The 14464-nt window shown below is 32.4% G+C and overlaps 1 long non-coding RNA gene across 1 annotated transcript; it reads right to left on the bottom strand.

The window, feature by feature from the left end:
- Positions 1 to 7139: 7139 nt before the first annotated feature.
- LOC113372835 lies at positions 7140 to 8078 on the bottom strand. The gene is made up of 5 exons (XR_003366809.1): positions 8066 to 8078; positions 7701 to 7758; positions 7579 to 7636; positions 7264 to 7517; positions 7140 to 7200 (listed from the first exon to the last, which is right to left on the bottom strand). It is a non-coding gene; the product is annotated as an uncharacterized LOC113372835 (long non-coding RNA).
- Between the last annotated feature and the right edge of the window lie 6386 nt (positions 8079 to 14464).

Below are 14464 nucleotides of genomic sequence, written 5' to 3'. Positions count from 1 at the left end.
TTTGTGTTTCTGTGTTGTTTTTCAAAATTTATTTGTATGGTGAGTTTCTTACATTGTTTATTTTATGGTTGTTTTTCATATATACTTTTATATACAATGTTTTTACTTATTTTTTGGTTTGTTAATTATGTATTTTTTATATTGTTTTAATTTGTAACCCTGAATTATTTAATATAGCACTGAATATGGGTCAAATCAGGACCCGAAACATATGTTCTTAAAATAAAAACATTTTTCATTAAAACTGTTTTTTATTACTGGATGGATGCCTAAGAAACAATTTATTATATATATATATATATATATATATATATATATTATAATACATACAGATATATAAAATACAATATCTATTAAAATAATTACAAATGTTAATGTGTTTTAGTCATTTTCATTATTGCAATAAATTAATATAATTGAATTATTAAATATGTGATACATTAAGAGTTTTGAATAAAACTAACTAAACTTTTATTGGAGTGTTTCATTTCACACTATTTTCAGTGATATATTAGAAACATAAGATACAGGTACAGGTATATATAAAAACACATAATTTTGATTTGACATATGAGTAAGTCTTGAGGGCGATATATCAAACAAAGAAATTTATTGTTTGATGTATTGCCCTTAAGAACTTACTCATATATATATATATATATATATATATATATACAGATACAGATATATAAAATACAATATCTATTAATATAATTACAAATCTTAATGTGTTTTAGTCATTTTCATTATTGCAATAAATTAATATAATTGAATTATTAAATATTGTGATACATTAAGAGTTTTGAAGAAAACTAACTAAAACTTTATTTGGAGTGTTTCATTTCACACCATTTTTAGTGATATATATTAGAAACATAAGATACAGGTACAGGTATTATAAACTGATAAGCTAATGTTATCATAAACATTAATATACTCATTAATTCGTTCTTCGAGAGGATTCAATATTTTGAATAAATTCATATAATATAATTTTTGTAATCTAATTTTATCATGATCAATATTGTTAATGTAGTTATAACTTTGGCCATTTTAAATAGACTAATCTATGGTTTTTCACTCATTTCAAACATGTCAAAAATGTTAACATTTTTCAATCACTTTAATATATATTATTTAAAGTCTCAATTAGTTCATTTTAATTAATATACTTTGAATATTGGTCAGTTTTACTTAACTATAACTTATAAAAAAAAAATTACTTAACTATAACTTATAAAACAAATTCAAGTTCTCAGTCTTGAGTTATACTTCTTTTTACAAGAATGTTCATTTACTAATATATCTTTATTATTATTCGCGTGATTATTACATTAATGACATTAATATTCTTACCAAATATACCCTACCATCTCCTATTTTACTTTACACTACCTTACCATAACCTTACACTACCTTAACCTAATACTTACCTACGTTAAGAACTAATGTACTCTTACCTTGGTTATCTTACCATGTCTCGAACCTGCTACCCTGTCCTCTCCAGCGACTCCCACCTCCAACGCGCGACGCCACGACGATCACATTAATAAACCGTTACAAAGTAGGTGATATTATATATTTAAACGAAAAAAAACTAACAGGTCATATGGCAAAAAAAAATTTGAATTGGTATGGCCTGTGTTGGCGTAATTGGTAGAGTGATGGCTTCGTATCGTAAAGGTACCGAGTTCGAATCATACATCAGGACAAAAAACGGGAAGAAGTAGTGCTGTTCGCGTTGAGGAATTTATTTATTGTAAGATAGCACAAAAAATAAATTTAGATTTAATAAACTAAGAGTCATGAAGCCGAAAAAAGCAGAGATTTGGTGTGGCCTGTGTTGGCGTAATTGGTAGAGTGATGGATTCGTACCCAAAGAGTGCCGAGTTCGAATCGTACCTCGGTACAAAAAATGGAAAGCGTGGAATTTATTTATCGTAAGATAGCACAAAAATAAAATTTAGATTTAATAAACTAAGAGGTCATGAGGCCGAAAAAAAGCAGAATCGATGTGGCCTGTGCTGGCGTAATTGGTAGAGCGACGGATTCGTACCCAAAGAGTGCCGAGTTCGAACCATACCTCGGGACAAAAAATGGAAAGCGTGGAATTTATTATTTATTGTAAAATAGCACAAAGTTAAAATTTGGATTTAATAAACTAACAGGTCATGAGGCCGAAAAAAAGCAGAATCGGTGTGGCCTGTGTTGGCGTATTGCTAGCGTGCTAGCTTCATGTCAACAGGGTACCGAGTTCGATTCATACCTCCGGACACAAAACGCAAAATAGCGTGACTGTTGACGCTGTGGAACGAGGTATGCACGGAATCACATCCGTTCGAATTTGAGACCCCAGGCAGGTATGCTCCCCTCGATCTCGATTGAGAGGAGAGATACGCGCGAGAATCCCGCAACATCCCCTAATGAACCCCGCAGCAGCCCCGAAAAGGGGCGAGGGGGGATTATAGGGGGGTGTGGGGTTCACGAACCCGCGACCCTGTGGTCCAACCCTCCCGGAAAAGGGAGAGGGGGGACTATAGGGGGGTGAGGGTTCCGCGCGACGACCACCACTGGGTCGCGCCGGTTGAAAAGCCGGGTGCATCACAGGGTGGGTCGGTGTGCGAGTCCCCGGAGCACCCTCGAGTGCGATGATGGGGATGTGGGGTGAGGGAAATGCAGTGACGAGGGAAAAAGGGGTGGAAAGATATGAGGAGGGAGAGATAGGGATGGTGGGAGAGATAGGGGGAGAGATAAGGAGAGGGAGAGAGGTAGGGGGAGGGATAAGGGGGGGAGTGATAAGGGGGGAAGAGCAAGGGGAGGGAGAGATAGGAGGAGGGATGAGAGAGGGGGAGGGATGAGCGAGGGGGAGAGAGACGAAGGGAGGGAGAGAGACGGAGGGAGGGATGGATGGAAGGAAGCGATAGGGGGAGGAGACTAAACACATTTTACATAATAACAATGTGTTACGTCCGCGCCCGTCGCCTCATCCATCCCTCCCTCCGTCTCTATCCCTCCCTCGGTCTCTCTCCCCCTCGCTCATCCCTCCCCCTCTCTCATCCCTCCCCCTATCTCTCCCCTCCCCTTGTCTCTCCCCCCTTTATCACTCCCCCCCTTATCACTCCCCCTACCTCTCTCCCTCTCCTTATCTCTCCCCCTATCTCTCCCACCATCCCTATCTCTCCCTCCTCATATCTTTCCACCCCTTTTTCCCTCGTCACTGCATTTCCCTCACCCCACATCCCCATCATCGCACTCGAGGGTGCTCCGGGGACTCGCACACCGACCCACCCTGTGATACACCCGGCTTTTCAACCGGCGCGACCCAGTGGTGGTCGTCGCGCGGAACCCTCACCCCCCTATAGTCCCCCCTCTCCCTTTTCCGGGAGGGTTGGACCACAGGGTCGCGGGTTCGTGAACCCCACACCCCCCTATAATCCCCCCTCGCCCCTTTTCGGGGCTGCTGCGGGGTTCATTAGGGGATGTTGCGGGATTCTCGCGCGTATCTCTCCTCTCAATCGAGATCGAGGGGAGCATACCTGCCTGGCGTCTCAAATTCGAACGGATGTGATTCCGTGCATACCTCGTTCCACAGCGTCAACTCACGCTATTTTGCGTTTTGTGTCCGGAGGTATGAATCGAACTCGGTACCCTGTTGACATGAAGCTAGCACGCTAGCAATACGCCAACACAGGCCACACCGATTCTGCTTTTTTTCGGCCTCATGACCTGTTAGTTTATTAAATCCAAATTTTAACTTTGTGCTATCTTACAATAAATAATAAATTCCACGCTTTCCATTTTTTGTCCCGAGGTATGGTTCGAACTCGGCACTCTTTGGGTACGAATCCGTCGCTCTACCAATTACGCCAGCACAGGACACATCGATTCTGCTTTCTTTCGACCTCATGACCTGTTAGTTTGTTATATCTAAATATTAATTTTGTGCTATCTTACGATAAATAAATTCCACGCTTTCCATTTTTTGTACCGAGGTACGATTCGAACTCGGCACTCTTTGGGTACGAATCCATCACTCTACCAATTACGCCAACACAGGCCACACCAAATCTGCTTTTTTTCGGCTTCATGACGTCTTAGTTTATTAAATCTAAATTTTATTTTTGTGCTATCTTACAATAAATAAATTCCTCAACGCGAACAGCACTACTTCTTCCCGTTTTTTGTCCTGATGTATGATTCGAACTCGGTACCTTTACGATACGAAGCCATCACTCTACCAATTACGCCAACACAGGCCATACCAATTCAATTTTTTTTTTGCCATATGACCTGTTAGTTTTTTTTCGTTTAAAATATATAATATCACCTACTTTGTAACGGTTTATTAATGTGATCGTCGTGGCGTCGCGCGTTGGGAGGTGGGAGTCGCTGGAGAGGACAGGGTAGCAGGTTCGAGACATGGTAAGATAACCAAGGTAAGAGTACATTAGTTCTTAACGTAGGTAAGTATTAGGTTAAGGTAGTGTAAGGTTATGGTAAGGTAGTGTAAAGTAAAATAGGAGATGGTAGGGTATATTTGGTAAGAATATTAATGTCATTAATGTAATAATCACGCGAATAATAATAAAGATATATTAGTAACAATGAAGATATTCTTGTAAAAAGAAGTAAATAACTCAAGACTGAGAACTTGAATTTGTTTTATAAGTTATAGTTAAGTAATTTTTTTTTATAAGTTATAGTTAAGTAAAACTGACCAATATTCAAAGTATATTAATTAAAATGAACTAATTGAGACTTTAAATAATAATATATATTAAAGTGATTGAAAAATGTTAACATTTTTGACATGTTTGAAATGAGTGAAAAACCATAGATTAGTCTATTTAAAATGGCCAAAGTTATAACTACATTAACAATATTGATCATGATAAAATTAGATTACAAAAATTATATTATATGAAATTTATTCAAAATATTGAATCCTCTTCGAAGAACGAATTAATGAGTATATTAATGTTTATGATAACATTAGCTTATCAGTTTATAATACCTGTACCTGTATCTTATGTTTCTAATATATATCACTAAAAATGGTGTGAAATGAAACACTCCAAATAAAGTTTAGTTAGTTTTCTTCAAAACTCTTAATGTATCACAATATTTAATAATTCAATTATATTAATTTATTGCAATAATGAAAATGACTAAAACACATTAAGATTTGTAATTATATTAATAGATATTGTATTTTATATATCTGTATCTGTATATATATATATATATATATATATATATATATGAGTAAGTTCTTAAGGGCAATACATCAAACAAATAAATTTCTTTGTTTGATATATCGCCCTCAAGAACTTACTCATATGTCAACATCAAAATTATGTGTTTTTATATATACCTGTACCTGTATCTTATGTTTCTAATATATATCACTGAAAATAGTGTGAAATGAAACACTCCAAATAAAGTTTAGTTAGTTTTATTCAAAACTCTTAATGTATCACAATATTTAATAATTCAATTATATTAATTTATTGCAATAATGAAAATGACTAAAACACATTAACATTTGTAATTATTTTAATAGATATTGTATTTTATATATCTGTATGTATTATATATATATATATATATATATATATATATAATGAAATTGTTTCTTAGGCATCCATCCAGTAATAAAAAAACAGTTTTAATGAAAAATGTTTTTATTTTAAGAACATATGTTTCGGGTCCTGATTTGACCCATATTCAGTGCTATAATTAAATAATTCAGGGTTACAAATTAAAACAATATAAAAAATACATAATTAACAACCAAAAATAAGTAAAACAGTGTATATGAAAAGTATATATGAAAAACAACCATAAAATAAACAAATGTAAAGAAACTCACCATACAAATAAATTTTGAAAAACAACACAGAAACACAAAATTGCACGAAAAAATAAATAAATGTGAAATAAAAGATTGATGAAACGTCTAGTTATGAAAAATTTAAAAAAAATGTAAAATTAAAATAAATGATATATTTTATTATAAAAAAGCTTATTCCAAACGAACATGTTGTTAGTTTGGAAATTGTATTACGAGTGTGTACGAGAGTAAAATGTGTGCGTAAGTGTTTGCGGAAAATAGTGGAAACTGTATCGTCATTGGTGAGAGAACGGGATAGAGAGAATTTTAGTGGTTTCATATTACGAAGATTTTCTCAACGATCATGCGCAGTAGGAACATAGTAAAAATATATACATGTGTAAGACATCCATAATCAAATCCAAAAAATGTGAATAAAGAGAAAATTATTAAGAAAAAGTATAGATATTAACAGAAAAAGGATAATAGTTATGGAACGATAATAGTTACAATAAAAAATTAATATAACATATATATGTATATATAAACGCAAAACAATAAATGCATATATGTATACACATACACATATATGTAAATAGATACACATATATATATATATATATATATATATATATATATATATATATATATATAATAGCACAGTATGATATTAAATTAAGTGATATTTATAGCTAAGAAAAGTACATCATTTAAAGGAGTAATAGAAAACACAATATTTAATTTAGAGAAGTCACCGGTCCGACACATTAAATGTTTAAGGCACTTCAACAACACAAGAGCTAAGTGTCTAGTACATGCTTTACAGTCAATTTAAACATGTCAAAAAAATCTACTTTTTTAAGTCAATTCAGTATTATCAAGAGAGCCAAGTGTATAGTTCTACAAGTCAAAGCACTTACGCAGACTTTGACCGAGACAAAGCAAACGTTTAAAGAAGTTGACCAAGATTTCAAGACACCCAAACAGTAAACAAACTGTTTTACACAATTGTCTCCACTAAAAAGTGCACTCAATAAGTATCCCTATTAACACAAGAATTTTTTAAAATTCGGATATGTTTAAATATTTTTGTAATTTACGTTACATCATAATGTAATTTGGCCGTAAAGTGGCTCATAATTAAATTAAAACAATCAATTAAAATAAATATAATATATTTATTCATTATTTCATCAACATCTATGCACTTAACTATTCAATATATCACAGTAGACACCTTCTCTGACGACAAGACGGAGATAGTTACTTGGGATAGCATAATTTGAAGATTGAGCGATTATTTTCACTGGAGAAAAAGTCTTGAGTAATTCCAGAGTTGAAGACTACTTAGCTCGAAGTTGTTCAACCTATGAACAAAAACAATGAATTAGTAACAAGTCTCATATAATATACTATAAAAAATAAATCACCTGATAAATTAGTCAGCGCTGTCTTTCAAGCAACATCAGTAAGACCTTCATAGTAAAACTCAGCAAGTGGTTTTTATAATAACTGATTAAGTTAGTGAGGTTAGTCGTGTTAGTGAGTTAATAAGATTTAAGTTAATCATGCATAATTATAGGCAGTCATTACAAAAAACCACTTGTGAATCATTTACATGAATGAGTATTTTAAACTCATGATGTTTTGAGTATCAGGGCAGTGATAGTTGAATTGAGAAAATCTGCAAAAAAGAAACATTTTAATAAAGTTTGTATTCATACTGGTTATGAATAGTCACATACTTGATTAAATGTTACTGGTGAAGGAGTCTGTGTGCAGAGCAGCAGAAGTTGAAAGGACCTGAGAAAAAAAAGAAATATTTTAGGAATGTTTGCATTTATACTGGTTATGGATAAACACATACCTGATTAAATGTTCCTGGTGAAGGAGTTAGTGTGCAGAGCAGCAGAAGTTGAAAGGACCTGAGAAAAAAAAAAATAAATATTTTAGCAATGTTTGCATTTATACTGGTTATGGATAAACACATTCCAGATTAAATGTTCGTGGTGAAGGAGTTAGTGTGCAGAGCAGCAGATGTTGAAAGGACCTGAGAAAAAAAAGAAATATTTTAGCAATGTTTGCATTTATACTGGTTATGGATAAACACATACCTGATTAAATGTTCCTGGTGAAGGAGTTAGTGTGCAGAGCAGCAGAAGTTGAAAGGACCTGAAAAAAAAAATATTTTAGCAATGTTTGCATTTATACTGGTTATGGCTAAACACATACCTGATTAAATGTTCCTGGTGAAGGAGTTAGTGTGCAGAGCAGCAGAAGTTGAAAGGACCTGAGAAAAAAAAAATATTTTAGCAATGTTTGCATTTATACTGGTTATGGATAAACACATTCCTGATTAAATGTTCGTGGTGAAGGAGTTAGTGTGCAGAGCAGCAGAAGTTGAAAGAACCTGAGAAAAAGAAATATTTTAGCAATGTTTGCATTTATACTGGTTATGGATAAACACATACCTGATTAAATGTTCCTGGTGAAGGAGTTAGTGTGCAGAGCAGCAGAAGTTGAAAGGACCTGAGAAAAAAAAAAGAAATATTTTAGCAATGTTTGCGTTTATACTGGTTATGGATAAACACATTCCTGATTAAATGTTCGTGGTGAAGGAGTTAGTGTGCAGAGCAGCAGAAGTTGAAAGGACCTGAGAAAAAGAAATATTTTAGCAATGTTTGCATTTATACTGGTTATGGATAAACACATACCTGATTAAATGTTCCTGGTGAAGGAGTTAGTGTGCAGAGCAGCAGAAGTTGAAAGGACCTGAGAAAAAAAAAAGAAATATTTTAGCAATGTTTGCATTTATACTGGTTATGGATAAACACATTCCTGATTAAATGTTCGTGGTGAAGGAGTTAGTGTGCAGAGCAGCAGAAGTTGAAAGGACCTGAGAAAAAAAAAAGAAATATTTTAGCAATGTTTGCATTTATACTGGTTATGGATAAACATATACCTGATATAATGTTCGTGGTGAAGGAGTTAGTGTGCAGAGCAGCAGAAGTTGAAAGGACCTGAGAAAAAGAAATATTTTAGCAATGTTTGCATTTATACTGGTTATGGATAAACACATACCTGATTAAATGTTCCTGGTGAAGGAGTTAGTGTGCAGAGCAGCAGAAGTTGAAAGGACCTGAGAAAAAAAATATTTTAGCAACGTTTGCATTTATACTGGTTATGGATAAATGTACACCTGATGTAATGTTTCTAGAGAGATTTCTAGTAAAGTAGTCGGAATGAATATTCTTGCATTTTTGAATTGGTTGTTGAACCAGGATCTGAAATAAAAAAAACATTAGAAATGTTATCATTGATGTTGCCTAGAGATTTCATAGAAGTGCTCATGCGTTACCAACCAATCCATCATGATAGGCTCTGTATAAAGTTTGAATTTTCAATGATGAGAATTTCATAAAAAAATGAAATAAAATAAAAAATTGACAGCATATGAAAATAATGATAAGCTAAATATTGATTTTTAGACACTTACTTGAACTTACTTCTTAGTCCCGTTTAGGAGTTTCTGTGGTCTTAAAAATGCCATAAATTTCTAAGTTATTCATACTTTGGATGCTTTCCAAATATTTTAATCGTATCATTCCAGTTGACCGGTGTGTAATAATCACAGTGTCCCATCATGTATGCCTAAAAAACGTATGAGGTTACAAATCAGTAGATCTAGTAAAGAATAAATAAAGTATATAAATACAATATAAATATAATATAAAATAAAATGGATCAATAAAATAAAATAAATGTAAACTGAATTTTCACTCGATATTACTTGGCCCTTCGATACTCAACAATTTGTTTGATATGATATGTTGTGGTTTTCATGTGATTTCATCTCGATGCCCAGAAATATAGTTCTGTGAATTTACTAGCAGTTTAATAATTGCACTTGGTTTTATATGAAATGCGTTAAGATGAATTCGAAACAGTAAAAATTGAAATGTAATGTAATACTTCAAATCCACATTGCATAGACTTAAAAGATTCAAACGACCACATTATATTTTAGTAGTAGAATGGATTAGTAGTTGTTAGTATTTGTTAGTATTATTAGATATAAGAACTAAGAATGCAAATCATGCAAATGGTCATTTGATTCATAAAAGCCAATGCTTTAATGATTTCGTAAATTTGTAAAAGATAAAGCAAAAACTAAAAGTATCAATTAATGAAATCTTGGGTAAATTCACTGTTCAACAAATGCATTCATACCAAATGCAATTCCAGTAAGACCACAATTAGTGCATTACAGTGACAAAAACTGAAAGACTCTGCACAAAATGCCACAAATTCAAACGTACATGCACCTATGAAATACAGAAGTTAGTATGAAATTATGATGAACATCTCAGATATATTATTATCTAATGTTGATACGTCACCAAAGCTGCTTTCGTGAACTATGCAGTTGCTCCAGAGAAGCACAAAATAGTCTTTATCTGCATCTTCATTTTCAATCAAATTCTAAGAACTATTCTGTGCCATTTCCTTCTAGTAAATGAATAAAATAGTGTATGAGCACAAAGCCGTTCTTCAAAATTCTTGATAACAAAGATTGTGCTCCAACATATGCAATTCTTCTGATCTATAAATTGAAATGAGTTAGCACATACTAATGATTTAAATAACACTTAAAATTAAACTATATATACAACTCACAAACTGATTAAGTCTCTCGATAAAAATGTTCATAAAGTAGCAGTTCAGATTTACTTTCACTTTGTGTGAGGAAAAACTTTGAAAAACAGTATTTTATATTTGTATAAATAATAGTGAATAAAAAAAAATATTCCCGGAAGTCTTATAACCGAGTCCAACATATTCACAAATCACAATCACTTTTCGAATATATTGCACAACGTCCAATAGCCTTGCGATTGGAAGATCTTGCTTAGTCAACAAAATTGTTTTATTTAACAATAGACATTATAAAATGGAATATTTACGGTGTGCGTCTATGGCACTAATACGACTTGAGCAAACTATATAAATTGTAGCACATGTCATGTTTAAAGTATGACGCAATACTGTCGAACACGAAATGAAATCCGAGCGAATCCGTAAAGCGAAATCTATTTAGCACAATTACAACATACCAAATTATCTTCCAGGCAGCAATTGGTAAGAGGGCCTCTGTATTCCACGATGCTTCTTTAAGTAACTCCGATGAGAAAATGAATTTATGCCATGATGACATCCCACAGACAGGCATAAACCATAGATGTGCAAAAAGAACTTGTAGATATGCGACTACAGAGCATGCGACTTTGTTCGGTCGAAGATGGCGCTGCATGTACTCGAGCGCCACTTTATTTGGAACTCCAACCAAGATTTGTTTGAACCTTTAATTTTAAAAACAATAAATCCGTTATAATTTAAATAAAATAACATCTCTTTATATCTATATTGATGCTCGATATTTTTTAGAGTAAGTACTCTATTAATTTATACTGCAAGTATTTCAAGAATTGTTAAAAACTTATATAACTAAAAAAAATGTTTCGTTTTGAAGTGATATCTAAAGAATGAAAATACATTTTCAAATATACTGACAAACTTTTTCTATTTTATTTACATTCATATAAGATAACAATTTTATTTAGACTCAAGTCAGTCTTACCGTGCACAAGTTATAAAATTTAAATTGATATACAAAAATGATCCAAGAGAGATCTTTAAAATCAAACATCAAATTTATTTAGTCATACCACAAATCTCATTTCTAAGTTAAATATTTAATTAATAAAATTTTTTATTCATGACTTATCAATTTAAGTATTTGATATCAAAGTAGACATACTCAAATTTACGATACCTCATTCTGGTACAAACACTACGTTAACAACTATATCTGTCTAGAATATATACGTAAAAAGCAACTTTATAAAAAAAATACTTTATCTAAATTGTTTTATTATTTTTTAAATAATTAAAACAAAAAACGGCTGGACCGATATTAAAAATTTAAAAGCCATATGATATATATCGATGAGAACTATCGTATGCCAATTTTGCGCTGCGATCGGCCGAATCGTTTCTTTGTAAATCGCAAAAAAGTGAAAAATTTCTCGTCCACGTTCTAGCCCGCAATTCTGAATCGATTTTGAAAATTCAAAAACTGTTCGAAAGAATTCTTCAAAGTTTGCAAAAAATAGAATCGTTTTTTTGCCATTTGTGAAAATTAGACCTTACATGGACGTTTGCTCAAAAACGCCTGAACCGATTTCAGAAATTTAAAAGCCATTTGATGTATCTCAATGAGGACTATCAGTTTGTCAGTTTTGTGCGACGATCTGCCGAGCCATTTCTTTGCAATTTGGAAAAAAATGTTAAACTTTTCATCCGCATTTAAGCTTATACTATCGAATCGATTTTAAAAAATCCAAAACTGTTCGAAAGATATTAGTTGTGAATGATACTAATTAGTTTTAGGTGAAAATCTACCGAGCCGTTTTCTTGTAATTAACTGTTGAAAAAAAAGTTAAAGCTATTTTTATGGAACTTTTTTTGGCGATATATATCATGGTCTTACAGAACTTATAGAAATATCACTGCCTTACGACGAGTAGTTTAATTTTAAAAAATTATCAAAGGTTGAGAAAATGAGAAATTTTTTTGACGTTTGTAAAATTAAAATTAAACGATTTACTTGGTATAACGATAGAGTACTTGGTCTTAATGAACATATACTAAACCATTAAAGTCCTACGGAAACTGGTTCAATTATAAAAATTATTGATTTGTGAAAATTTGCTTTTAGAAAATGCTACTCCGAGTTAACGTGTTCGTTCGTTTTCAATTATGTGTAATAAATCCACTAGGAATGCTTTTAATCACTCATAAATTAATTTATTTTTTATTGATTAAGTCGAATATTTACGCATTTCGGGAAGTTTATGTAACTTACCTCAAGGCAAAATACCAATACAACTTTTTCAATAGTTCTATAAAACTTTTTATGATGATGAAGTTTATGGTCTTAACAAACATACTACAATACTATGGGCTTACGAAATGCAAGTCCATTATTTTAATTAAAAATTAAATTAAAATTTAAAATAAAATATATTAATAATTAATTAATTATTAATTATTATTAATTAAATCAAAAATTAAAATAATAGGCCATGTTAAAATTTTAAACTTGTATCGTCACAATTTTAAAAGTTGCTATAAGTCTCAATTCGTATTGATTATGTTTACCATTTGCACATATCGTGTTATTGTAATATTCCTGTAAGCAAAATGCCACTTTCATCATTTTGTTAATCTGAATCCAAAGTCTTATTGTTAATAAAACTTCAAGGTTAATTAACATTTTAGTGAACATCTTTCCTTGTAAAAACAATCAAAATACGATTTTTTTAACAAAAATTATTAACAATTATGTATGGTCGAGTCTTTAAATCAAAAATAAATACAAACTTGTTAGAATACTATTAGCGATCACACAAATAACCACTGTGACTGCGGTGGTCTAATGAAAAATAATCGAAGCTAGTGGGGTGTATGGCATCGTGCCTTAAAGCAAATTGCTAGAACTTCCCGTACCGTGACGAAATGTTCGAGGAATACTGAATGTTTTCAAATAGATTATTATAAATATTGTAACATTGTCTAATTATTTGTTTAAAGTATATTAGAACTTTAGCCAGAATTAAAAATAAAATCTGAATTATTTTCGATATAAAAAAACCCAAAAAAAATGATACAAATTTGTTTTTTCAAAATCAATTATTTTGTTAAAACAAGCTGAAAGTTCTTTGAATCATTCAAATTGGACGCTTAGTTCTCTCAAAAACAGCCATTTTTTGCACATTTAGCTATGTATCTTCGAAATGGCTGGGCCTACCATTGCCAAAAACTAATAATCACTTCTCCCAATCATTACTAACTGAATGTTTTTTAGTTCATTCAAATCGGATGCTCCGTTCACTCAAAAACCCGACTTTTATTTTCTGCACTCTTTGCTCTGTATCTCCGTAAAGGCTGGACCTTCCTTTGCCAAAAACTAATCAGCACATCTCACTATCAATAGGAATCGAATGTTTTTGTAACCATTCAAATCGGTTGATCCGTGCGCCCGAAAACGTGGACGAAAAATTGTATCCATACATACATAGACACACACACACATCCATTTTTTCTGAGGTATGCCAAAATGTTCAGAAACCTTCAAAACGTCGAGAAATGTAAAAAGTTTCAATTTTGATAATCGGCCCATTATAATAACTTACCCTACGGCTACGGGAAGTTAATAAATTATTATAATAATAAATATTTTATAAAAACGTTGAAAATGTTCATAATATATTACGTCATTTATATTGGTAACTGTTTCGGGGATTGATGCTACTTGTTATGAGTAAAATCTTGAAGATGAATAATAACAATATTTGGCATGTAAATGAAATTCCATTATTAAACTTGCTTGCAGACCAGATCAAACGCATGAGGCAAAGGCTCCAATCCGTATATAACATAATTCGAATAGTAATATCATATGATATAATAATAATAATATATCGTCGGCAAATCGGCAGAAGTGGGAGTATTTGGGTCGATCCTGCTGCGCGTATTTTGACGCGCCGCGATGCCGCGATGCCGCGAATC

Source organism: Ctenocephalides felis, unplaced genomic scaffold, assembly GCF_003426905.1.
Source record: "Ctenocephalides felis isolate EL2017-DRISC unplaced genomic scaffold, ASM342690v1 CF-g0.4_SCAFFOLD_01604, whole genome shotgun sequence".
Lineage (NCBI taxonomy): Eukaryota > Metazoa > Arthropoda > Insecta > Siphonaptera > Pulicidae > Ctenocephalides > Ctenocephalides felis.
This window is presented reverse-complemented; position numbering and strand designations above follow the sequence as displayed.